Source organism: Tamandua tetradactyla, chromosome 23 (genome assembly GCF_023851605.1).
Source record: "Tamandua tetradactyla isolate mTamTet1 chromosome 23, mTamTet1.pri, whole genome shotgun sequence".
Lineage (NCBI taxonomy): Eukaryota > Metazoa > Chordata > Mammalia > Pilosa > Myrmecophagidae > Tamandua > Tamandua tetradactyla.
The window spans coordinates 46,552,573-46,576,243 of NC_135349.1; the positions used below are offsets into that span (position 1 = coordinate 46,552,573).

The 23,671-nt window shown below is 42.2% G+C and overlaps 1 long non-coding RNA gene across 4 annotated transcripts in view; it reads left to right on the forward strand.

Moving 5' to 3' along the window:
- LOC143666799 (uncharacterized) overlaps window positions 1-23,671 on the forward strand; it is a 42,215-nt gene that overhangs the window by 13,508 nt on the left and 5,036 nt on the right. For all 4 annotated transcript variants that reach the window (XR_013167730.1, XR_013167729.1, XR_013167732.1 and 1 more), the window contains one exon: window positions 15,636-15,746. This is a non-coding gene — a long non-coding RNA (uncharacterized LOC143666799). The remainder of the gene's footprint in view (window positions 1-15,635; window positions 15,747-23,671) is intronic.

Consider the following 23,671-nt stretch of genomic DNA (forward strand, 5'->3'; position numbering starts at 1 on the left):
TAAGAAGGAAAGGAGTGTTAGCTAAAGGGAAACCAGGAAGCAATCACTTGGAGCTCTCTATTCCATACCCAGTACTGGGTAAATAAGTTATCTGTGCCATGAAATTTTAACAGGGCACAGATTGAGCCCTTAAAATAGATTAGTTATATGTATGGTAGGCTGGGGTCAAAGTTTCCAGGTCAGAGTGTGTGTTGTGTTTATGAAATACGAGGCTCAAAGAGACAAGTATTCTTTTGAATCTAAACAAAGTCCATCTTTAATTCTCCTGGCTATCATTTCATTACTGATTTCTTTCTTTATTGTATTATGGTTAGAGAATGTGGTATGCATTATATTTGTCAAGGCTTGTCTTCTTAACAAATTGAACTTCCATTAGTTTATAATGGCCCTCTTGATCTCTGGTAACACATTTCGCTTAATGTCTGTCTGTCTTGTCTGTGACACCAACTCTGTTTTGATTATATTTATCTGGTGTTCTAGTTTTGCTAGCTGCCAGAATGCGATATACCAGAAACAGAACAGCTTTTAAGAAGGAGAATTTATTGAATTGTAAGTTTACAGTTCTAGGCTGTGAAAACGTCCAAAGTAGAGCAAGGCTATAGAAATGTCCAATTGAAGGCATCCAGGGTTCAAGAACACCTTGGTTCAAGAAGGCCGATGACGTTCAGGGTTTCTCTCTCAACTGGAAAGGCACATGGCGAACAAGGCGACATCAGCTAGCTTTCTCTCCACCCTTCTTGTTCCATGAAGCACCTGCCGGGGCGTTTTCCTTCTTCATCGCCAAAGGGCTCTGGCTGCGTGGGCTCTGGTGGTTCTCATGGCTGTTTTGAAAATGCTTCCACTTTTAAAGGATTCCAGTAAACCAGTCAAGACCACCTGGGATGGGTGGAGCCACATCTCCCTCTAATCAAAGGTCAATATCCACAATCGGGTGAGTCGCATTTCTCTGGAGAAAATCTAATCAAGTTTCCAACCTACAGTGCTGAATAGAGATGAAAAGAAACAGCGGCCTCCACAAGATGGCTCAGGATGAAAACATGGCTTTTCTAGGGCACAGAATCCTTTCAAACCAGCACACCTGGTATCTTTTTACCTTCCTTTGACTATTTGTCCTACTTTTTTCCCCTTCTCCTGCCCACCTCTTTTCATTCCTTCTTTTAGATTGAGATAGGTGTTTTTTTTTTGTCTTCCTTCTATTTCTCATTCCACATTCTGGAATTAATTTGGAAGTTATACACTCTATATCTATTATTTTGGCGGTCATTCCTAGCTATATAGCATACATACTTAACAAAGTCCAAACCTAATACATAATTTTACCTTTTCCCAAATAAATAAGGACTGAAAAATACTTTAGCACCAATCATTCCCTCCCTATTGGTATATAAGGACCTGAAAATATTTTAACATCAATCACTAATAGATACAGTCTATTATATATTATGATTCCATAATTTAGTTCTGCCCTACCTTTCACCAATAGGCATTATATTTATTATTTCATAATCAATATCTCAGATTACCTATATATTTACTGATACTCTTGCTCATGATTCATCCTTGAATCAAAGGCCTTCCAGTTGTAATTATTTTCCTTTTTCCTGAAGTATTCTTTACAATAAGGTTTTTTTTATGATAAACGTTTTCTGGTTTTGTCTGAAAATATCTGCAGTTAGGCTTTTCTCTTGAAAGATCATTTTGGTGGTTACAAAATTCTAAATTGACAATTAGTTTCTCCCAGTAGTATATTCTTACTCTTTTATGGCCTCCTTTCTACAGGATTAATATTTTTCTTGGCAGATCTGCCCTTTTTTGTTTTGAAAATGTTTTAAAGATTTTCTCTTTTGCCTTGCTCTGCTGTAACTTCCTTGTATTCTTCCTGTCTGTGATTCAGTAAGACTCCTATATAAAAGAACTGATGTCTTCTAACACTTTTGGAAATTTCTCAGCCATTATATCTTTGAATATTATTACCTCCTTTCTATTTTCTCTATTGTTTTCTTCTAAAACACCAATTCTTTTTATGTTGGACCTTATTCACTTTCCATGTCTCAACATATCTTTTATTTTTTTTTAATTTTTTATTAATTAAAAAAAATTACAAGAAACACAAACATTCCCAACACATACACTCAGCAATTCACAATATTATCACATAGTTGCATATTCATCATCATGATCATTTCCCAGAACATTAGCATCAATTCAGAAAAAGAAATAAGAAGACAACAGAAAAGTATAACAAACAGAAAAAAAAATTTACATGCCATACCCCTTACTGATCCCTTTCATTGATCACTAGCATTTCAAACTAAATCTATTTTAACATTTGTTCCCCCTATTATTTATTTTTATTCCATATGTTCCTCTCATCTGTTGACAAGGTAGATAAAAGGAGCATCAGACACAAGGTTTTCACAATCACACAGTCACATTGTGAAAGCTGTATCATTATACAATCATCATCAAGAAACATGGCTACTGGAACACAGCTCTACATTTTCAGGCAGTTCCTTCCAGCCTCTCCATTACATCTTGACTAACAAGGTGATATCTACTTAATGCATAAGAATAACCTCCAGGATAACCTCTCGACTCTGTTTGGAATCTCTCAGCCATTGACTCTTTGTCTCATTTCACTCTTCCCCCTTTTGGTCGAGAAGGTTTTCTCAATCCCTTAATGCTGAATCTCAGCTCATTCTGGGATTTCTGTCCCACGCTGCCAGGAAGATCCACACCCCTGGTAGTCATGTCCCATGTAGACAGGGGGAGGGTGGTGAGTCTGCTTGTTGTGTTGTCTGGAGAGAGAGGCCACATCTGAGCAACAGAAGAGGTTCTCTTGGGGGTGACTCTTAGGCTTAATTTTAAGTAGGCTTGACCCATCCCCTGTGGGGTTAAGTTTCATATGAACAAACCCCAAGACTGGGGGCTCAGTCTATAGCTTCGGTTGTCCACACTGACTGGGGGCTCAGTCTATAGCTTCGGTTGTCCACACTGCTTGTGAAAATATCAAGAATTCAACTTGGGGAAGTTGAGTTTTCCCCCTTTCTCACCATTCTTTGCAAATACTTTTCCACTCACTGATCAAATCACTCTGGGATTCATCAGGGCATCACCTGGACAAACCAACAAAATCTCATGTCCTACACAAAGTTCCATGTACTTAAGGTGTTCAATCAACTATCTACATAAGTTGTATTAGGAGATGCACTAGTCAAAGTATAGATTTGTACCAAATAAACATTTTTTGCTTTAGTCTCACACATTAGTTGAAATTTTAAAATATTAATTACCATCTATTTTCAGCACACTGCAGTAATGACATTCCTTTGTTCTTCCTCATGCAAAAACATTTTTTAAAATTGTACATTTAGTCACTATCATTATACACTCTAGGCATTCCTAGATTACACCATCTCAATCTTTATTGTCTATCTTTCTTTGTGATTTCATTTATGCCCCAGCCCTCCTCCCTCTATAATTCTCATATGCAGTTTCATTCAGTGTTTTAACATAATTGTATTACAGTTAGGTAATATTGTGCTGTCCATTTCTGAGTTTTTATATTCAGTCCTGTTGCATAATCTGTATCCCTTCAGCTCCAATTACCCAATATCTTACCCTATTTCTATCTTCTGATGGTCTTTGTTACCAAGGAAATATTCCAAGTTTATTCACTAATGTCAGTTCATATCAGTGAGACCATACAGTATTTGTCCTTTTGTTTCTTGCTAATCACACTCAGCATAATGTCCTCAAGGTCCATTCATGTTGTTATATACTTCATAACTTTATTCTGTCTTAACAGCTGCATAATATTCCATCTTATGTAAATGTCACAGTTTGTTTAGCCAAATGCCTGTTGATGGACATTTTGGCTGTTTCCATCTCTTGGTAATTGTTAATAATGCTGCTATAAACATTGGTGTGTAAATGTCCATTTGTGTCCTTGGCCTCGTGTCCTTTGAGTAGAGACAGCATATAGATGGGTCCTGTTTTTTAATCCATTCTGCCAGACTATGTCTTTTGATTGGAGAGTTTAATCCATTAACATTCAGTGTTATTACTGCATGGGTAGTACTTTCTTCTACTATTTTGCCTTCTGGATTTTATATGTCATATCTAATTTTCCTTCTTTTTACCTTTACTCATACTCTTCCTTTCTACACTCTTCTTCACACCTCTCTCTTCTGTTTTCATACCTGTCACTAGTGTGTTCCCTTTAGTATTTCTTGCAGAGCTGGTCTCTTGGTCACAAATTCTCTCAGTGATTTTTTTGTCTGAAAATGTTTTAATTTCTCCCTCATTTTTGAAGGACAATTTTGCTGGATATAGAATTCTTGGTTGGCAGTTTTTCTCTTTTAATAATTTAAATATATTATCCCACTGTCTTCTCGCCTCCATGGTTTCTGCTGAGAGATCTGCGCATAGTCTTATTGGGCTCCCCTTGTATGTGATGGATTGCTTTTCTCTTGCTGCTTTCAAGATCCTCTCTTTCTCTTTGACCTCTGACATTCTGATTAGTAAATGTCTTGGAGTATGTCTATTTGGATCTATTCTCTTTGGGGTACACTGCACTTCTTGGATCTGTAATTTTAAGTCTTTCATAAGAGTTGGGCAAATTTTCAGTGATAATTTCCTCCATTAGTTTTTCTCCTCCTTTTCCCTTCTCTTCTCCTTTTGGGACACCCACAACACGTATATTCGTGTGCTTCATTTTGTCTTTCAGTTCCCTGAGTCCCTGCTCATATTTTTCCATGTTTTTTCCTATAGTTTCTGTTTCTTGTCGGATTTCAGATGTTCCGTCCTCCAGTTCAGAAATCCTATGTTCTGTCTCTCGAAATCTACCATTGTAGGTTTCCATTGTTTTTTTCATCTCTTCTGCTATGTCTTTCATTCTCTTAAGTTCTGTGATTTGTTTTTTCAGACTTTCAGTTTCTTCTTTTTATTCTTTCCTTGCCTTCTTTATATCCTCCCTCAATCCATTGATTTGGTTTTTGATGAGGTTTTCCATGTCTGTTCATACATTCTGAATTAATTGTTTCAGCTCCTGTATGTCATTTGAATTGTTGGTTTGTTCCTTTGACTGGGCCATATCTTCAGTTTTCCTAGTGTGATTTGTTTTTTTTGCTGGTGTCTAGGCATTTAATTACTTTAATTAGTTTATTCTGGAGATTGCTTTCACTTCTTTTATCTAGGGTTTTCTTGCTGGATGAATTTGTTGTCTATCTGTTCTTTGACATTCCGTTCAGCTTTATCTGGGCCTTTAGCTTAAGTTTTGTTTAACAGAGGAGAATTTTTCAGTTCTTGTTTTCTTGTTTCTTGCCCTGCTTGTGTGGTGCCTTTCCCACACACACACTTAGGAGGGTCTACTTAGATATTATAGACCCCAGCCAGATTTTCCCAGACCAAACTGGCCTCCTATCAGGAGGAAAGAGTCACCTGCGTCGGTTTTCCCTGAGGGTGAGACTCAGCAGGTTGAAAGACTTTCCTGTGAAGTCTCTGGACTCTGTTTTTCTTATCCTGCCCAGTATGTAGCGCTTGTCTGCCTGCAGGTCCCACCAGCGTAAGATGATGTGGTACCTTTAACTTTGACAGACTCTCCCTGCTGGGGGCATGGTGGAGACAGAGGAGAGGTTGTAGGCTGGTTTTAATGGCTTCAAATTACCAAGCCTTGGTGTCTGAATTCCTTGATGGAGGGATTCCACCTGGGTGGGGCTTCACCCCTCCCCTGGGGAAGGCACAAGCTCCAGACAGGCCCCCAAAAGAGCTCACTTCTGCCTATGCCTGGGGCAGTTGCAGCCTGAAAAGTCCTGCCGCTGTATCCAAAGGCAGTCAAGCCTTTGTAGATACACAGCCACAAAAACCTCTCTTTCCTTCTTTCCCCCCCCCCCCCTCTTTCTGTCAGTCCTGCCCCCTTGGCACTAGGGCAAAAATGAGCAACCTCCGCTTTGATCAGGTTCACTTAAGCTGGGGGCCTATTTTTAGTAGTTAGAATTTGTTAATTAGTTCCACAACTGGTGTTTGATTGTGCCCAGTTCCTGCTGCTGGTAAAGTCCTTTTCTTTCCCCTCTGGGAAGCAGCCTGTGGGGGAGGGGTGCTGGCCACCACAGCTTTGGGAACTCACGGTTCTGGGTGGTGCTCGCAGCCGGTCCAGCTGGTCCAGACTGGGGTACGCTGTGTGTCTGGTCACTGACGTGGCCCCAGGAGCTGTTCTGTACTGTTTCTGGTTATTTAGTAGTTGTTCTGAAGGACGAACTAAAATGCTCACGTTGTTAAGCTGCCATCTTGACCCGGAAGTCAACATGTCTTTTCAATCCTCCTTTTTGTTTCTCTGGATGCACGCAGATTTGTTTTCTCAAATATATTTTTCTGGTTTACTAATTCCTTTAGAATTTGTGAATCAGAAACTATGTTGGTCTACTGTTTAATCTACCTACTGAATCTCAATTTTTAGTTATCATATTTTTCATTTCTACAAGTTCTATTAGGTGCTTCATGAAATATGCTCAGTTGTTCTTTATTGTCTCTTGTTCTCTGATTTTACGTCTAAGCTTCTCTTTCTCTTTTAAGAAATATTCAGTGGTGTTCTAGCAGATGTTTAACCATCAGCTTTCTTTAAAAAAAAAAAAAGCCTTGATTTATTGTGCTTGCTCACTCCCATGGTGTCAATACTCCCAGCACCAACACGAAGTCACTGACCATAAGGTTGAGAAAATATGTACCATTGGCTCTCAAGTGGTGTGAGTTGGCTCCAGCACATCAATTATTTCAAATGTGGTGGGATTTGTATTCTGGGATCTGGGATCTTTGGGTCTATTTCTGTTGTCTGTTGTTTCTACTCATTTCCATTCTCATGGTTTTGCATATGATTTTTTGACTGTGAGCTATTCGCTTCCTTAAAACCTTATCAGAGGCAATCTTTGAGTTTCCTTGTAAAGTTAGTTGCTTGTAGAGGGAAGTCGAGTTCACATTCTGCGAATCCCTAGAAACCCTATTACCAACCTGTAGTCTTTTATAATTAAATTATTGGCTTGCAACTTTTTTATTATTAGGTTGCATGAAACCTGAGCGAAGATCCCCAAGTGATTACAGATTTTTAGGTGGGATCTTTTTCCTTCCCCTACACTTAGCCCTAAGATTGAGGCAGGCAAATTTCAAAGTAGTTTCTTCTGCCTGGCAAGGTTTACTCTTCCCTTGTGCTAACAACACAGAGTGTAGTCCTTTGAGGTCCCAGCTCTATGTGGGGGTCAACTGCTCAGTTCCCCTCCTGGCCTGGGTTCTTGGCTTTGTCTGCCCATTCATTCTCACTCTCTGCAGCCATCAAAGGGAAGCTCAAGTTCACAAGTGTTTGGTAGAAACGTCAGGGAAGAGTGACTGATGTGTGTTCACCGCCAGCTTCCATGACTTCTGGTCCCTGGGGCCTCTGTGGATTCCTTACTTTTGCACCAGCTCAGCAATGTGCTTAAATGATCCTTTCAGGTATTTTACTGTTCTATGCATTTTGGTCGCTTCTGTGAGCAATATCATTGGAGTAGCTAATCCTCTGTTGTGTCAGAACTAGAAGTGTCTTCATTACTCTCAATATGTAAATGGAGTCAAGGTCTGTGAAATTCACTAGAATCTTTTCTTAGTCCTCTTCCTTCTTGAACAAAGTCCCTTGTTCCTCAGACTATAAAACCGTGGCATAATTTCTAATAGTTGAGGACAGTGCAATGGTGGCTCAGTGGCAAAGTTCTCACCTGCCATGCCAGAGACCCGGGTTCGATTCCCAGTGCCTGCCCATGTAAAAATTAAAATTTCTAATAGTTGAGAGAGCTGCTAGAGTTGCTGTTTCTTTCTGCAGCTGTTTATGACAAGCTTGCTTTAATAAAAGCACTACTGATATAAATATGATGCTACCTATCTTCAATGTGCCATCCCTTTCTTCTGTACATTCTCAAAGCCAAAACTGCCAGCTCCAAACCTTCTCCACCCTCTGGGGTCCCCAAGTCAACAAATGGCATTCCCTCTACCAAAGAAACCGAGCTGGAGGCTGGAGTTCGTCTCCTGCCTTCACCAGGTCCTCCTCTACAGGTAAAAAGTCAACAAATGGCATTCCCTCTACCAAAGAAACCGAGCTGGAGGCTGGAGTTCGTCTCCTGCCTTCACCAGGTCCTCCTCTACAGGTAATCTGTTCCCAGGTTGTTCTATTATATGGGTGCTTGTTTATATGGTTGATTATATATTATTATAATGGTTTGATTATAATCTATTATATAGAAAAATTATATGGTTTGATTATTTCTGCAGTCTGTCTCCATCTAGTCTGTTATACCCCTTAATTCAACCCTCCCCATCATCTCTCATCTGAACCTACCCTCCTATGTAGTCTTATTCTAGCAGTTTATTCTAGCAGCTTATCTGCATCTGAGGTTTCTCCAAAAGGTTTCCCCCGTTAAGGGACTCCAGCAAACTAATCAAGACCCACCTGGAGCGGATGGAGTCATAACTCCAACTAATAAAAAGTCACACCCACCTTTGGCTGTGTCACATCTCCATGGAAACATTATTTGATAGTTAATACCCCTCTCCTGACAATCCTAGGAGGCAGGTACTGCTATCATTTCTATTTAACACTTGAAAAAGCTGAGGTTTGTGAGAGTCCCAAAACTAGTCAGTGGTGGAGCCTGACTCCACAATCTAGAGCCCAAATCCTTTTTTCTTTTTATTAGAGAAGGCGTGGTTTTAAAGAACAATTGTGTGTAAGATACAGGATTCCCATATACCATTTGTGCCATTTTGAAGCTGTTATGAACCCTAAAGAGGACATGTTCTTTTTCCTGATCCAAACTTGTGGGGGCAGCTGTGTTTCTTTTAAGCCTCATTCAATATTATAGGGTGGAAACTTTGATTGGATTGTTTCCATGGAGATGTGACACAGCCAAAGATGGGTGTGACTTTTGATTAGTTGGAGTTGTGACTCCATCCGCTCCAGGTGGGTCTTGATTAGTTTGCTGGAGTCCCTTAATGGGGGAAACCTTTTGGAGAAACCTCAGATGCAGACACTTGGAGAACTGTTGCATTAGGGCCAACAGTGTGGCAGACATTTGGAGATGCTTGGCACTCCAATAGAGAGAGCAGATGCCTAGACAGAGATGTTTTGGCTGGGGTGGGGGTTTTGGGGGGGGGGGGCAGAGCCCAGCAGGCATCGCTATGTGACTTCCCATGAGATGCCAAGCAAACCAGAACCCAGAGTTGTGTCCTGGTGAAGCTAAGTGAAGACCCAATGATGCTTAGAGAGGAAATAGATTTTGGTATCAGAGAAGTAGGATGCTGCAGGTTGCAAATTCCAAACATGTTGGAATGGCTTTTTACGTGGATAAGGGGAAGATTCTGGAGGAATTGTGAGGCGGTGAATAGGAAAGGCCTGGATTCTTTTGAAGAGATTGTTGGTAGAGATATGGAGTCTAAAGATACTTCCAATGAATTCTTAGAAATGATGCATGTGTTATGACAAACTGGAAGGAAGGCACATCTTGTTTTAAAGTGGCTGGTATTATATGGAAGGCAGGATTTGAAAATGATGAACTTGGATACTTAGTAGAAGAAATTTCCAAACTGAATGTGGAAAATGCAGCCTGGTTTCTCCTTGCAGCTTATAGGAAAATGCAACAGGAAAAAGATAAGTTGAGAACTGAGCTCCTGGGTACAAAGAAAACAGAAATTGATGATCTGGAAAATTCTGGGCTCCCAGGAAGTAGGACCCTAGATGCTAGTACCCACGTGAGGATTTAACCAAACGTGGAAACAGTTTCAGAAAAAGCCACGACTGGAGATGGAGTGATCTAAAAAGGATGTGTGGAAAGCCCTGTTTTCTGATGGCTTTGATCCCTGTGTGCTACATGGACAATCAACAAATTTCTTGCAAGATCTGTATGAACACAATCACTGTAAGTCTGGGCTTCAACGGATAAATTGGAGGAAAAATCACCTCGGAGGCAGAGCCATGGAAGCTAAAGTCTGGAGGCAAGAAATTTTGGACCAGGAGAGCAGATACATCTATGCATGTGGAAAGGGTGAGTTGGCCCCAGAAGCAGAGGGTGGGCTTTCCATATAGATGTTCAGCAAGAGTTTCAGTGCCCCAGGCCTTGAAGAAAGTGGAGTACATAAGCCAGGGTCTGGGGAGAGGCTGGCAATCACTCCATTGTTCTGGGGAGTTGAGCATGTGCCCCAGAGATGGCAGAGATCTTGGGTACTGCCATGATGTTTGAAGAGGGTGAATTGGAGAAATAGGTGGTCCTCATGATGCACCCCAATGCTGATACCCTCACCTCAGCATTTGCAGGGAGCAGGGCTACTGTGTAAGCCCTTGGAAAGGGTGGGGCTGCCGCTTTCTAAAGCCCCAAGGATGAATGACTCCCAAACTTTGAAATTTAAAGGAGTTTACCCTGCAGGTTTTGGAACTGTTTGGGTCCAGTGACCCCTGCTTTCCTTCTGATTTTCCCTATGGCAATAGGAACATGTATTGTTATGACCGTTCCTCCTTTCTATCTATCTATCTATCTATCTATCTATCTATCTATCTATCTATCTATCTATCTATCATCTATCTATCTATCTATCCACATATATATATACATATAAAGGATGCAGACAACTTGTTCTGAGTCTCACAAATCAACAGCCAGAGGAGAATTTTTTGCCTTAGGACAGACCATAGCTGTAATTGACTTTGATGAGATTTTGTGCTGTTTCTGACTTTGTATTGCATTTGTATTGCTACTGAAATGGTTTAAAAACTTTTGTGATATTGTGATGGAATGAATGTATTTTTTATATGGAAAGGACATGTCTTTTGGGGATCCAGAGGGTGGAATGTGCTGGTTTGAAGCTGTCATGTATCCCAGAAAAGCCATGTCCTTTTTCCTGATCCACTCTTGTGGGAACAGCCATATTTCTTTTAACCCTCATTCAGTATTGTTGAATGGAAACTTTGATTGGCTTGTTTCCATGGGGAGTGACAACCAATGTTGGGTGTGGCCTTTTGATGAGATGGAGATATGACTCTGCCCATTTCAGGTGGGTTTTGATTAGCTTACTGGAGCCCTTTAAAGGGGAAACATTTAGGAGAAACCTCAGATGCAGATGCTTGGAGAACTGTTGCATCTGAGCTGCAGAGTTGCAGACATTTGGAGATGCTTGCAGTGTGACAGAGAGAGCAGATGCTTAGACACGGATGTTTGAGGATGCAGAGCATAGCAGACATTGCCATGTGCCTTCTCATGAGATGCTAAGCAAGACAGAACCCAGAGTTGTGTCCAGGAGGAGCTAAGTGAAATCCCACAGATGCTTAGAGAGGAAACCACTGGGATCAGGAGTTGGAAACAATAGAACCAGGAACAAGGACAAGTAGATGGCAGTCACGTGCCTTCCCATGTGACAACATCAGCCTTTCTTGAATCAAAGAATGTTCGGGCATTTTTATGGCCTTAGAACTATAAACTTGTAACTTAACAAATTCCCTTTTTAAAAGCCACTCCATCTCTGGCATATTGCATTCTGGTAGCTTTAACAAACTAATACACCACCCTATTATTAACACCTTACATTGGCGTGAGTCCCACTCTCTGATATCTGTTTTCCTACCTTTCAGCCTCACCACCTCCAGTCCCTCCTCCCACAGCAAATAGATGCAATTTTTCTAAATTGCAAACTTGATCACATTTCCTCAGCTCAAAACTCTCTAGTGGCTCCCATTTCCCTCAAGATGAAGTGTCAGCTCTTCTGTAATGTTCTTTTCCTCTTCCATAACCTCATTTTCTTATCATGTGGCATTGCCCTCACCCCACTCTATGGTACTCCGGCCATAACAGCTGCCGGCTCACAGTATCTCAAATGCATACCTTTTCCTCTCTTCTGTACTTGATAAACTCCTACACATCCTTCAATACCCAGCACTACTGTTTCTTTTTTTGTTTTGTTTTGTTTGTTTGTTTAACTAATTTTCTAATTGCATCTGTATGCATTTTTTTTTCTTTTTTTTTACACATGCAGGCACCGGGAATCAAACCCAGGTTCTCTGGCTTGGCAGGCGAGCATTCTTGCCTGCTGAGCCACTGTGGCCCGCCCCACAACTGTTTCTTAATGGAAGACTTCCCTAACTACCTCAGGTAGACTTGGTCATTGTGTCTTTTGACCTATAATATCTTGGCAGGAAATTTTTAATCTTTGAGAATTATTGGTATTAAAGAAAGTTAGCTGAAGTGAATCTACTTATAATGGGACTTAAAATTTCATAATAAATGTTTTTTTTTAAAAAAAGAAGGTTTAATTAAGACTCTATCTAAAAAAAACAAACTAAATGAAACAAAACTTAATGAAACTTATTCCATCATTAGGTAACAAAATTGTAATTTGCAACTGAGTGCTAATTCTTAGAATGAACAGAAAATGAAGCCAGGATTGATTTCTTTTCTTTTTTTTTTTTGGGGGGGCATAATTTCCTGACAGATTTTGAATGCATATTTGAAAACATGTATGACAGCTTTTTCTATAAACTTCACATCATGATCACACAGAATCATTTTTGCAAAAGTGTCAGAGAGGATCAGTTTCCCAATGGGCCTTTCTTCGTCTTTTCTAAATCAAATTATTCTCTTTTAAGTACCTTCCAGTCTTCTTCTTGTCACTTTTCTCTTCTTCAGTTGTTTCCTGATCCAAGTTTGCCAGACTTTCATTTATCATTATCTCTGGGGCTGCATTGAATAGTTCTCCAACATCATTTTCATTAGTTTCAGGACAACCTGTAAGCTTTTAAGGGTGGCTTATTCACTTGGCAAATGGACACAAACACTAGGAGACTGGTGGCCAGCACAAAGAGGGAGTTGGTATTATGGAAAGGGACTGACAGTTATGTTCAGCAGAAAGGGGTGTTTGCATGAGAACTAAACAAATATTTTACAAAAATCATCCTGTAATGATGACTTTTGCTTTCCTGGACAATCTCATCATGGGATGGGGAATGGAGGATCAGATAATGGATTTTCACGAAATCCTTCCAAGGACTGTATAATTACTTATTTAAATACCTGTCTCCCTCACTGGATTGCAAGCTCCTTATGGACTGGGAAAGGATCTTCTGAATCTTTTTCCCCCTAATGCCTAGCATAAGACCTGGCACAGACTAAGCCTCTGGTAAATATTTAATGAATAAACAAATGATTGACTGAATGAATGAATGAAGAAATGAATAAGGAAAATAGAAGATTGGTTCTCTAATTTAGTCCTGGCATAGCGAAACCCTGAGAAGAATGAGGTTGTTGATGTCTCCTCTGGAGGTGGCTATGGCTTGAGTTTCAGTTGCAATGACAGTCCCACAGAGGATGTGAAGCCAGTCCCCAAAGATTTCATTACCAGAAGAGGACTGTTTTCTATTAACTTGGGCAGTCTCCTGGCCTCCCTAATCAATGATGTGTGGCTTAGGGAATTTCAGATGTGATAAGTTTGGAAAAGCCTGGATGGGGGCAAAGTCACCTCCATGGGCCCCTGTCTCCAAGAAGCAACTGTCCCCACCCTGCAGGTTCAGTCTTAGTGAAAGGGTTAAGAGTTTCCTTTCTCCCCCTGGGGTCTCACAACACCATCTGCAAAGCAGAGCTATTGATTCTCTACACTGCTCTCACCTCCTTTTCTCCTTCAGACCTACTGAAATGAGATTGGTGGAATCATCATAGAAACAACCAAGAGTTTGAACTCTCTAGAGAGAGCACATTCATTCTGTGCTTAAGCTACTCTGCCTGAGGAAGTGGGGCCACGGACCTATCTAAATTATTAACTAGCTTTAAAACATTAATTTTAAAAACTGAGTGCACTCAGAAGAACTGAAAGCAGGGACTCGGGTAGACATTTGCATACTGATGCTTATGGAGGCAGTATTCACCATGTCCAATAGATGGAGGTGACTGAAGTGTCCATCGACTGAAGAGCAGAAGGGTGAACTGTGGTGTACATATATATGATGGAATATTATATGGCTACAGAAAGAAATGAAGTTGTGAGGCATGCAACAAGGTGAAATAACCCTGAGGACATTATGTTAAGCAAAATAAGGCAGAAACATAAGGACAAATATCATATGTCTCGTTTAGAAAATACTTATAAGAAAATTAGGGCCTGGATTGCAAGCTTGTACAGCAGTCATATTTATTCCTGAGTTGTAAGTGTTATTTCTAAATTCTGAGATGCTGTGCTCAATGTGTATAACCTGGTATTTTTCTGGAACTTTGGATACCTGTTTGACAACTGAGACTGAGAGTTAGAGCTCTGCAGCTCTGAAAGTCACCATTACTCCATATAGCAACTGTTAAAAAAGCTGAAAAGAGATCAGACTTTAATCAGAGATATGAACAAAGCTGAACTGGTTGGGACTAAGGTGAATCAGAATATATAATATAATAATATATATGAGATCTTGTAAGTCTATATAGTTTAATGTAATACCTGGATACATTCCAGTATATGCTGGGGGGGGGGGGGCGGTTAATAAAAAAGTATTTGCAAAGTCCTCCTTTGAGAACTGGAGAAAAAATATGGTTCTATTAAACTTCCCCACCTGGGGAATTCCTGATACTCTCTTGAGCAGTAATGACTCCCAAGTTAATAGGGCAAGTCCTCGATCTTGAGGTTTGCTCTTATGAAACTTATTTCCGTAACAGGGAAGCTAAGCTTACCTATAATTATGCCTATGAGTCACTTCCAGAGAACCTCTTTTATTGCTCAGATGTGGCTCTCTTTCTCTCTAAGTCCAACTCTTCAAATAAACTCACTACCCTCCCTGTTATGTGGGACATGACTTCCAGGGATGTAAATCTCCCTGGCAACGTGGAACATGATGAGCCTGGTTCTGGCATCATGGGATTGGCAGTGCCTTCCTGACCAAAGGGGGTAAAGAAAGGTAAGATTGCCATGGCCAAGAGACTTCAAATAGAGTCAGTATTCTGAAGGTTACTTTGATGTAAGCTTCAGCTAGAGATTGCAAAATGCCAAATAGGCCAAGCCCCAATCAACAGTATTCCTGAAAACCCTAAAGAATGCCCAGATCTCTGAGATTCTATAAAAGTTTCACTCACTAAGTCTATTTTTCAGAAACCTAAGACTTGCAGATTGTTCCTATGTCAGATAAGCCCCAAAACCAGAAGTACCAGCCTCTCCAAGAACATTAACCAGTGGCATCCCACTACCCTATAACATCGACACCCTTTTTCAATGTGAAGAAGTTGGAATGATCATTGCCCAAATATGCCTAAAGATTGGGAGAACGCTCAAATGAGAGGGAAGAGTTGTAACAGAAAAGATAGGATTTAACAAATGAGTATGACTACTGAATAATTATATTGATATTTCTTTTTAGTCTCCAGTGTATTAGAGAAGCTTGAAGGAAAAGCCTGAAATTATGAAAATATAACCCATACTGTACTTTGACATTCGTTCTATAGCTACTTGTTAAAATGTACTTTGAAATTTATCACTTTTTTGCATATATGTTATATTTCACATTGAAGAATGTTTTAAAAAGTGGATGAACACATGCAAGAAACACACGAAAACCCAAGTGCAGGTAAAAACTGAGTAAGGCCTGTGTCTATTTCATTCTATAGGGCCAAAATCCATTTCCTGGTTCCGATGATACATAGCAGTGATCTGACAAAACACGGGGGAAGCTGGGGAAGGGTGCCTCATACCACTTAATACTGTTTTTGCAACTTCTGGTGAGTCTATTATTATTTCAAAATAAAATGTGAGAAAAATTTTAAAAAGTAATTCACAGTCAAGAGAAGCTTAAGGAGATAGGGCGACTAAATGTAATAATTGGATCCTGAAACAGAAAGAGGACATTGGGTTAAAAACTAAAGAAACGTGTGTAAAGCGTAGGCTTTATTATATTATTTTATATTTAGTATATATTATAATATAGTATATTTAGTTAATAATAATGCATCATGTTGGTTCATTAATTGTAACAAAGGTGCCATACTGATATAAGAGGTAGTAGTAAGGGAAACTGGGTATGGGGTATTCTCTGCTCTCTTTTTCTGTAAACTATTCTAAAATAAAAGGTTTATTGAAAGATGAAAAAGGGAAAGAACATTAATTAATAATGATAAAGGAATGATAATGATAAGAATGACCCCCCCCAAAAAAGAGTAATTCACATTTATGTAGAAATCTCAAATTGTACGGAATCGCATTCAACTGGTAAAAATAAATTCTGCTCTCCAACTCTATTCACTCTTTGCCCCTCTCCCTAGGGGAAATTTCCTGGCATTGTCCTATACAAACTGTTCTGCAACCTGCTTTTCAAATTTTTCCTTTAATGTGTTTTGCATCCGTGTATGTCAGTGCATGCAAATTTCCTTCACCCTTTTCAGTAGCTGTATAATATTGTGTATAATCAATGTATCACTTATTTAATCAGCTTCCCTTAATGACAGGCATTTTCATTGATCTAGTTTGTCACAAACAATGCTGCCATGCCTGGATTTATTGCTATATTCCCATAAACTAAATTCCTAGATGTCGATAGCTATTGTCAATTTGCTCACCCCCAAAATTGCACCCCTCTTAACACTTGCAATTTTAGAGGGTGACCACGAAGCTGAGTCTTTTGAAATAAAGCAGAAACCACATTACCCATGCATACGATGCCTGTCTAACCAGGGAAGGGTGAAATTCACTTGACAAGAAGCTTTCGTATCCATTTCTCGCCTAACAGCCTTGTGGGGATAACCGAATCGGTGATTGCGTAGCCATTATAATTGATTGGTGGTGCTACTGGAGTCAAGTGGGCAGAGGCCAGGGATACTGCCCAACACACGACAATCCAGGGACATCAGACACATTCACAATGCTGGGCAACCACTGCCACTATCCATGACCAAAATATTACATCACCCCAAACAAAAACACTACCCATTAAGCAATAACTCCCCATTCCCTCCTCCCTCCAGCCCCTGGTAACCTCTCATCTACTTTCTGTCTTTACGACCTTGCCCATTCTAAATAGTTCCTCTATGGACTCAGACAGTATTTGCCCTTTTGTGCCTGGCTTCTTTCATTCAGCATAATGCTTTCAAGGTTCATCCATTTCGTAGCACGTAACAGAACCTCAGTCCTTTTCACAACGGGATAATATTGCGTTATACTGATATGCCTCATTTTCTTTAGCCATTCATCTGTGGGTGGACATTTGGGTTGTTTCCACCTTTTGACTCTTGTGAGTAATGCTGATGGCTGATGGCTGATGGCTGATGCAATGATAAGGATACTTTGGTGGACAAGTATCTGTTGGAGTCCCTGCTTTCGATTCTTTTGGGTGTAGACCTAGGAGCAGAATTGCTGGGTCACATGGTAATTCTATGTTTAACTTTTTGAGGAACTGCCAAACTGTTTTCCTCAACAGCTGCACAGCTTTATATTCCCATCAGCACTTAATGAGGTCTCCACATTTCTCTGCATCCTTCCCAACACTTATTATCTTCCATTTTGTTGGTAAAAGCCATCTTAGTTGCACGTTCATCACCACAATCAATTTTAGAACATTTTCATTACTCCAAAAGCCATCCTAGTGCATGCAAAGTGGCATCTCATTGTGGTTTTGATTTGCATTCCTCTAAGGGTTAATGGAGTTGAGCGTCTCTCCATGAGCTTATTGGCCATTTGTACGCCTTCTTTGGAGAAATGCCTGTCCAAGCCCTTTGCCCGTCCAAGCCCTTTGCCCATTTTTAAATAGGGTTATTTGTCTTTTTGTCATTGAGTTGTAGGAGTTCTTTATAAATTGTGATATTAAACCCTTATCAGATATATGATTTTCAAATACTTTCTATAATTCTGTGGGTTGTCTTTTCATTTTCTTCAATGGTGTCCTTTGATGGAAAAAAGTTTTTAAAACTTTGAAAAACTCTGATTTATCCATTTTTTAAAATTGTTGTTGACACTATTATGGTTGTTTTTTATAATCTCCTCCCACTTACCATTTTAACACCACCTCGATTCATCTCAACCTTCTTTCCAGTATTCTCCAGTTGGAGACAATCTTCTTTCAGGCCCACATCCAGGGCTTGCTAACTGCCCCTTCCTCCGTTGGTCAGTGCACCATCCGGAGTTGCCTCACCTTTCCTCTCCACTCATCAATGCCCCTAATCCATTTTGTGACCTGACATCACACCAGCGACCTTGAAGCTTTGTCAGGCCTTGACATCTCACAAGTGTCTTCACAGACCATGCATTTGGGAACCTGGCAGACCGCCTGCAAGATGTGAGGGCATGTTGGTCAACTTCTCTGAGTCTCCTCTGTGAAATGAAAGAATAAATCCTTACCTCTTAGGTTTACCATGGGGCTAAAATGAGACATGGCATATGGAATACTTGAGTGTAGCCCTTAGTAAGTGTTCAATACACACTCGTATTTTATTATTATTATTTTCTCAAAAGGATCCTGCCAGGTAGATATTTTGATCTCTCTTTTACAAATGAGGAACCAGAGTTGTAGAAGGATTCAGCTCTTTGTGCAAGTCACAGAAGCAAAGCAGAAATTCAAACCCAAACTTCCAGCCTTTCTGTATACTTCACGCTCTCTCTTAAGGATTACGTTTCTGATACTTCACTTGACACTGAATGACATTCACCCCATGTGAATTTTGAATCATGCTTCAGGTTTGAATCAGATTTCAGGTTTTGCCCAGCGGTGATGACAATACCTGGGGCTTCCTGGCCTTTATGATTTTAGAACACACAGTCATGTAGATTTTTACACTTGAATTCGCCTCAACCCCATTTCACAAAGAGGAAACCTGAGGCTCAGAGAGGTAAAGTCACTTACTCATGGTCTCATGGCAAAAAATCGCAAAAGCCATGTCATAACTCTAATCCCAGCACAGCATTTGACCTGCACAAATGCATGTGCCTTTTCTCTTCCCCTGCCCCTGCCTCCAAAGCATTCTTCATTCAGCAGGCACTCAATGAGTGCTCATTTGAAGCTACCACCTCCAGAGTGAGTTATAATAAATGTGTCTGAAGGTCAACTACAGTGGATGATCCTGAGAAGGGTGGGCTGGGGATGAGCCCCTGCCTTGGGCTGACTCAGCCCTTGCATTTCTCCTGCCTCTAACCCAGGCTCTGCCCAGAGTCCTTTGTGCATCATCTAGGAGATAATTCAAAGTATCCAAAACATTTTAGGAAAAAGTGTTTCAGCATAACAGTTTTTTTTTCACATGGTACTTCCTCCCAAGATGGAGAAACACAGGGGTGAGTTCTCCTTTCCAGATAAATGCACTGACCTGCTTCTCCAAATTTGTACTGTGTGTGGAACAAAGATTCACCCACACTCCAGCCAAGCCCAATTCCTCTCATCGAAAAACAGCTTCATCTACTGCCCGCTGTTCTTCAGTCAGCAAAAATGTGCAGCAGAGGCAGCCAACCGGCATTCTGTGGGGCAAATTCGGCCCCTGCTTGGGGTTGTCATGCAAAATGAATTATTTTTAATGTGGAAAGGAATGTTCTCACAAAGGGTATGGCCTCTATAGTTGGACACAATCCCCACCACTCCCTATTGCCTCTCACATGCCAGCTGCACTCATTTCTACCACCAGCTGGGACTGGTGGTGCTACCAGCATGTAATGGGTAGAGGCTAAACACTCTACAAGGCATAGGAAAGCCCTCCTCTCCCCTCCCCCCAGCATTACAGAGAATTATCAAGCTCAAAATGTCAGTAGGTGCCGAGGTGGAGAAATACTGACTTAGATCCATGATTCTTAGATCCATGATTCTTAGATCCATGATTCTTAGATCCATTATTTAATGCCTGGCTCCTTATTAAGATCTACAGGGTATTTTTCTTAAACATTTTGTTATGAAATATAACATATATACAAAAAAAATCAATACATTTCAAAGTATATTGTGACAAATGCTTATAGAGCAGATTTCAGAATTTTGTAGGAGTTACAATCCCACAATTTCAGGTTTTCCCTTCAAGCTACTCGAAGATGCTGGAGACTGAAAGAAATACCAATATAATGATTCAGCAGTCATACTCATTTAAGTCCTATTTTCTCTGTTCTAACTCCTTCTCCTTTCATCCTTCTCCCAATCTTTAGGGATATTTGGACTATACCCATTTTAACATTTTTTGTGTTGAAAATGGGTGTTGACAATATGGGATGGGGGGTAGAACTGGTCAATGTTCTGGAGATTAGCTGGCCTAGGAACCATCTGGAGGTTGTAGATTTCTGGAAAGTAATCTCAGTGCATGAAACTTTTGTAGAATCTCAGATAGAGCCCTAGATGTTCTTCAGGGTTAACAGGAATGGTTTTGGTTGGGGTTTGGCAAACTGTGGCAGTTAGCAATATCCTCATGAAGCTTTTGGAAGAGTAGCCTCCAGAATGGCCTCTCGACTCTATTGGTACTCTCTTAGCCACTGATACCTTATTTTGTCTGTATTTTATTTTATTTTTTTTTGCATGGGCAGGCACCAGGAATCGAACCCAGGTCTCTGGCATGGCAGTTGAGAACTCTGCCACGGCCTGCCCTGATACCGAATTTTATTACATTTCTTTCCTCCCTTTGGTCAGGATGGCATTGTTGATCCCACAGTACCAGGGCCAGGCTCATCCCTGGGAGTCATGTCCCACGTTGCCAGGGAGATGTTCACCCTGGGGAGTTTTTAAAAGATCTAGTGCCCAGGCCTCACACCCAGCAATTCCATCAAACTCTCTTGGGGTGGATCCCAGGCATCTCCTGCCCTCTGCCTGGTGACGTGACTTTATTTGGAAATAGAGTCTTTGAAGATGTGACTAGTTAAGATAAGGCCAACCTGGAGTAGGGTGGGCCCTGAGCCAACATGACTGGGGAGAACTGGACACAGACAGACAGACAGACAGGTCAACTGACCCAGAACCTGAAGTCCACGGATGGCCGGCAACCCATCAGAAGCTATGAAGAAGCAGGGAAAGATTCTCCCCTACAGATTTTGGACTTCCAGCCTCCAGAACAGCCTGCCAGTTTGCGGTGCTATGTCTTGGCAGCCCTGGAAAACTAAGACAGCCCCTCTCAGGCCAGGGACCCAAATGTCAGCTTTGAAGATCTGTTCTAACTGACCAGGGCCCCGATATCCCAGCCAAGAGAAGCAGCGGCTGGACCCAAGCCCCAGCTTTTGGTTTCAGGTTGAGTGCACAAACCAAAGTCGAAACCGAGGACTCTAGAAAATGTATCCCTGGTTCTGCAACCTCCGGAAATCGCCTAAAACTCCCAGTTGGGAGGAAGGCTCAGAGGGCTGGGAGGGGGCAGCTCTGCAGAGCCCCTCCTTAGGAAGGTGCTTTCTTCAGATGGCACGTCCCTGCTGAAGGCTGCCCTCTCTGCCTGGCCTTCTCGCCCCCGCCTTCAGGGCATGGAATCAGAAAAAGGGCTCCTGGGTGGCGAGGCGGAAGTCACTTTCCTTCTTGAAACTTGTCTGGCTCTTCCCACTAAGACAAATGGAGAAAAATTGGGGAACAACACTGAGGCATTGCTAGGAGCTGGGGGTTGGGGAAGCGAGGCCTCTGATTCTCGAGGACCGAGCGGGAGGGGGGTCCAGGAACATGAGCTGCTCAGCCTCCTGCCTAGGAGGAGAATATTAAAAGCCAGAGAGGAGAAGGAAGCTGTGTGTTGGCCGGTAGGACAGCAGTTACCTTTGAGCAAGCAGGACTGGGAGGGACCCCAATGAGAGCTCTGGGGGGCTGCAGTGCTGCTTGCTACATGACAACGCTCGACTGGAGAAAATGCATCAAGTGGGGCATTTGTGAGTTTGCACTTTTCTGCATGTATGTTCTCCTTCCACGGGAAGTTGTTTGTTTTTAATTCAGTAGGACTTCTGACATTTTTACGAAACGTTAAAAGTAGAGTTACCATATGACCCAGCAATTCTGCTCCTGGGTGTATACCCAAAAGAGATGAAAATATATGCTCAGGCACAAACCTGTACACAAATTGTCATAGTAGCATTATTCACAATAGCCAAAAAGTAGAAACAAACCAAATGGCCACCAAGTGATGAATGGATGAACAAAATGCAGTCTCTCCACAGAGCATAAGGTGATTCGGCCACAAAAAGGGCTGACACTCTGATACCAAACGCATGGATGAACCTTGAAAATATGATGCTGAGTGAAAGAAGCCTGACGCAAAGGGACAGGTTCGTATGATTCTATTTATATGAGGGAACCAGAACTGGCAAATCCATAGAAACAGGAAGCAGATTAGTCATTGCCAGGGTTGGGGCTGCGTGGGGTGTAGGGAGGGGTTGGCGGGTGGCTAAAGGGTGTCTGGCCCACTCAGGGCGAGGGGCCGGGGTGTCCCCCACCCAGGGCGAGGGGGACGGGGTGTCCCCCACTCAGGGCGAGGGGCCGGGGTGTCCCCCACTCAGGGCGAGGGGCCGGGGTATCCCCCACTCAGGGCGAGGGGGCCGGGGTGTTCATGACCTGAGGCAGGACCTGGCTGCTGAGGGTGGCCCCTGGGGCAATCATTACTTCCCGGTGCTTGGAGCCCCCTTGCTCAGTCCGGGAGGCAATGAAGGGGTGCAGGGCACTAGGTGGGTGCTGGACCTGCATGGCCGAAGGGTGTAGGCAGGGCACCCCCAGTACCTGCTCCACTGGACACTGAGAAACTATGGGTAAACCCTGTCCCATGGGCCTCAGTTTCCCCATCTGGAAAGTAACATCCTACAACACCCAGGGCGGCCCCACGACAAGGAATGATCCAGCCCCAAGTATCAATTGTGCCGAGGCTGAGAAACCCTGGGTGAGAACCACCTCCAGCGTGGACATACAAGCCTTGAGTGTATCCTGGGAAAGGCTGATGTCAACTTCGTACTGCTCAGAAATGACCGTCCCCTCCACTTGCCACGGGCCCCAGGCTGGCCCCCAGGAATGGACAAGCTGGGGTGCCCTGGTTCCAGCACTCCTTAAACATTTGCCCCACCCCTGCATCCTGGAGGTCCCCCAGTGGGATAGAAGAACAGGAGCCAGGGCTATTCCTAGGGCCTGAGGACCACAGCCACCCGGGTCCCCACTCCCCCACCTGCACCCCCCTGGGCGGCGTGACTCAGAGAGGAGGGAGCAGGCTTTGTGGTCACACGCACTGGGATATCCCAGCTCTGTCCCCTACCTGTTGGAAACCTGATCAGATTGCGTAAGTTCTCTGGACCTCAGCATCCTCACTGTAAAGTGGACGTGACCTAACATTAGCAGGATAAGAGATAATGCATGCTGGGTTCCTGGCCCAGGCCAGGGCTGAGGGAGAAACAGCACAGCCACAAAGCAGCACCGGTGGTTCAGAGCACTTTGTGCCTTTCAGTTCGAGTCTCATGGAAACCTCTGTTTTGATGGTTCCAGCGTCTTAATGCCAATGGCCCCTTCCCTGCTTGGTGGTCCCAAGAGCCCCTCACTACGCCCAGTGTCTACTTCTCTGGATGCTAGATGACTGCCTCTCTCTTCCAGGTGCTTCCCCAAACATAAGTCCCAGGGCCTTTATCTTAAGTCAAACTATCCCAAACATACCCCCCACAGTGGATGAAGATCTATCTTATCCTTTTTGCACAATGCAGTGCATGAGATAAGAGATGGGCATGCCTGGTGTTAGCAGAATGATGGAAAATGTAC